Genomic DNA, 3,928 nt, shown 5'->3' with positions numbered 1-3,928 from the left:
TGTTCTCAGGTCCGGGAATGGGACATGCAGCCTTTCCCCTCTAGGGGGCTGGAGCACATGAGTTATGAGGAGAGGCTGAGGGAACGGGGATTGTTTAGTGGGCAGAAGAGAAGAATGAGGAGGGATTTGATAGCTGCTTTCAACTACCTGAAAGGGGGCTCCAAAGAGGATGGATCTAGATTGTTCTCACTGGTACCAGATGACAGAACAAGGAGTAATGGTCTCAAGTTGCAGTGGGGGAGATTTAGGTTGGATAGTAGGGGGGGAAATTTCACTAGGAGCATGGTGAAGCACTGGAATGGGTTACCTAGAGAGGTGGTCTCCATCCTTAGAGGTTTTTAAGGTCAGGCTTGACAAAGCCCTGGCTGGGATGATTTAGTGATTGGACCTGCTTGGAGCAGGGGGTTGGACTAGATGACCTCCTGAGGTCCCTTCCAACCCTGATATTCTATTATTCTAGATTCCCAACATCCCCCCACCCCCTCTCCACTGCCACAGAACCTCCAGAGCCCAACATTCCACCCGACTGCCATGGAACCTCCAAACACCAACACGCTGCTCTCTGCTGCCACCGAACCTCCAGGTCCCGACATTCCACTCAGCTGCCACAGAACCACCAGAGCCCAACCCCCATGGAACGGCTAGACCCCAACATTCCATCTGCAATGGACCGTCGCCTAAAAGCAGCTGATTTCCTCCTGCAGAGGTTACTCTGGGGGGGGGGGGGCGTTAGGCAGCGTGGAGCCGGAGCACTTTAACTGAGACACCGAACCCCAAGGAGCCCGTAATTCGGATTCAATCCGTTTCCTCTCCAATCCCTAGAGAGAGAAAGACTAGACCAGCGCCCTCAGGGACAGTACCGCCTGCTACCCCTCCCTGGGCACATCCCCTAGGGAGCGGGCACCCCATTGCTCCCCACGCTGGTCTAGTCTGTAGTGTCTTCCCCAGGGGCTCCCATATCTGGCCAGCCCAGTCTCTCCATGTGAGGAGCCTTTGCCTACTACTGGATCCGGCAAATCCCCGGGTTAAAATCATAGAGATCGGAAGCGCCCAGGACTAGAACGGAGGCGGGATGAGCGGGGCTGTGATAGCGCCGGGACCTTCCTGTCCCAGCAGCGTCCCGGACATCTGGGTCCCGAGCCCCGCTCCCGGCCCGCGTGTGCGCAGGGCGAGTCCCCGTCTGCAGCCCCGCGCGGGGACGGAGAGAAACAGCAGCAGAGGCAGGAAATCGCTGCCTGGAGGAAGCGCTGGTGGGACGAGGGGGCCGGAGCCGAAGGCGGAGAGGGAGACCCCCCCAGCCCGATTCGGGGCAGCGCGGGTGGGTCTGTGCAGCTGAGCCCCGCACGGTGCCCCCAGCCCAGCCCGCTCGAGGGCAGCAGGGACGGGGGCGAGGGGTACCTGGGTTTGGTATTAAAGCCCAGGCGCGTTCTCCGCTCTTAGCCCTCGCGGGAGGTCATCTCATCGAGCCCCGTCTCGCCTGTTTCCTTCCCCGGCCCGGGCGCGATCCCCTGCATGGAGCCAGGGGAAGAGCCGAGGCTCCCGGATCTCCAGGGCTCCCCGGGAAGGGAGCTCCCCAGAGGCGCCCACACAGGTGAGGAATGAGCGACGCCGGCTGGGAGCGAAGGGAAAAGCTGGGGTCCCAGCCAAGCCAGCGGGAGCCCCCCAGGTCTGTCTCCCCTGGCTCTGTATCGTCCCCAGCAGGTCCCTGTCCTCATGGCACATCCCGGATCCCACCCCTGGCAGGAGCCCTCCGCCAGCCTTTCTCTGAGGGCTCAGCTGGGATGTTGGGGCAGCCCCAGCCCCTCCTCTCCTCTCAGGGAAGGATTGGGGGGGCGGGGGGTTGCTTCTTATCCTCATGTTTCCTGCCCAGTGACAAACTCCTTTGTTATCACCCCGAGCCCCGGCTGGATTCTCTCTCTCTCCCAGCAGATGCCAGGACAGACGAGGACAACTCCAAGCAGGAAGGCCCTGTGGGAGCAAAGCTGCATGGGATGTCCCACTGTCCCAAGCAGGGAGATGATGCCTGTGGGGTAGGACAACAGCAGGGAGCCCCCCCGGGGCAGAGACCTAATGATCTCACCCAGCTGACCTCCATCCCAGCAGAGAAACCCTACAAATGCCACGAGTGCAACAAAAGCTACAGCCTGAGCTCGAACCTGAGCCGCCATCGCAGGAGCCACACGGGGGAGAGATCCCACAAATGTGCCCAGTGCGGGAAGAGCTTCCACTTCAGCTCCCAGCTTGTCCAGCACCAGATCAGCCACACTGGGGAGCGACCCTACAAATGCCCTGACTGCGGGAAGAGCTTCGGTGTGAGCTCCAACCTTCTCCAGCACCAGCGCATCCATTGGGCGGAGCAACCCTACAGCTGTGCCAACTGCGGGAAGAGCTTTGGCCACAGCTCCCTCCTGGCCCAGCACCAGCGCATCCACATGGACGAGAGACCCTACAAGTGTGGGGAGTGCGGGAAGGCTTTTGGGGTGAGCTCAGCCCTGATCCGGCACCAGCGGATCCACACGGGCGAGAGGCCTTACAAGTGTCCGGTTTGCGGGAAGAGCTTCAACCTTAGCTCCAACCTTTTCACCCATCGCAGGATCCACTGGGATGAGAAACCTTATAAATGCCCTGAATGTGGGAGGAGCTTCAGCCAGAGCTCAAGCCTCAGCCGCCACCAGATCAGCCATACGGGGGAACGACCATACAAATGCCCCGAGTGTGGAAAGTGCTTCAACCAGAGCTCCCTCCTGATCCGGCACCAGCGGATCCACACGGGGGAGCGACCCTACAGATGCTCCCAGTGCTGGAGGAGCTTCCTACGGAACTCCCAGCTGAAGAGACACCAGAGTGTCCACACTAGGTAGGGGGCAGTGGTTGATGGCTCTCTGGTAACCAGCTGGGCCTGGGCCATAGCAGTTCTACAGACCAACCAGGATCACTTGGATAACTGGGATCGTCTCAACAAGATGTGTTTTAACACAGCCAAATGCAATGCTGTACATTCAGGAATGTATGAGAATTTGCATTTACTGGGTGAAGGACTGTATACTGGGACACAATGACTCTGAATAGGGCTTACGGGTCCTGGTGGATAACCAGTTGACCATCACAGTTCCCAGTGTGATGCTCTAGCTAAGAGGGTAATGTGATTCTTCATTCTATAAACTAGGGAATATTGAGTAGCAACAGAGAGGGAGTATCGCCTCTGTATGCGGCATTGGGGAGACCATTGGAGGAGACTGCATAGGGTTACCATCCGTCCGTATTTCCCCGGACATGTCCGGCTTTTGTGTCTTTAAATAGCCGTCTGGGAGGAATTGGTAACAAGGTTATAAGATCCGGGATTTTTCCCCCTCCCCTCCTCTCCCTCTCTCCCTTCCATGCAGAGTGCGGCATGGTGATTGGGCGGCTGGGCCTGATTGCATCGCTCCCATTGGCCTCCAGGAGCCAGAGCCTCTCCCCTGCTCCCCCCCCTCCCCCCCCCTGCCTGCAGCCCTGTGGGTGTAACAACACAAACAGCCCCACCTGCAGCGTGTTTTGCCTACACGTGGAGCCAGCATCTGACCGGCCTGGGCATACTAAGGGGAGTCCCGGGGGGCAGTCAGGGAGCAGGGGGAGGGATGGATGGGCCTCTCTGGGGTGGGGGTGTGAATATGGGGTGGGGGGGTGGCAGGTTATAGTCTTTTGTGGTGCCCGAGCTTCAGCAATATCCAGGGCCGGGGGCCCTGCTCCATCAATATTTGGAGCTGGGTCTCTCCACCGGCCCTGCCAGGAGCAGGCCCCAGCCTCCACCTGCCACCCCCCCTCCGCGTGTCCTCCCCCCGCGGGTCCCCCTCCTGTCCCTGGCCGAAATAAAGCAACGGCAACGCGCCCCTCTCCCCTGCCTGCTTGTGCACATTCCTACCCTGCTTCCGGCAACAACTGCTGTCTG

At 59.6% G+C, this 3,928-nt stretch overlaps 1 pseudogene; it reads left to right on the top strand.

Annotated features, from left to right (window-relative positions):
• Nucleotides 1–2,432: 2,432 nt before the first annotated feature.
• The window catches only part of LOC112113187, a 21,419-nt pseudogene continuing 19,923 nt past the window's right edge, over nucleotides 2,433–3,928 (top strand).

The sequence above is a fragment of the Terrapene carolina genome, unplaced genomic scaffold (genome assembly GCF_002925995.2).
Source record: "Terrapene carolina triunguis isolate 2854851 unplaced genomic scaffold, T_m_triunguis-2.0 Scaffold926, whole genome shotgun sequence".
Classification (NCBI taxonomy): domain Eukaryota; kingdom Metazoa; phylum Chordata; order Testudines; family Emydidae; genus Terrapene; species Terrapene triunguis.
The sequence above is the reverse complement of the archived record's forward strand: the minus strand, read 5'-3'. Positions and strand labels throughout refer to the sequence as shown.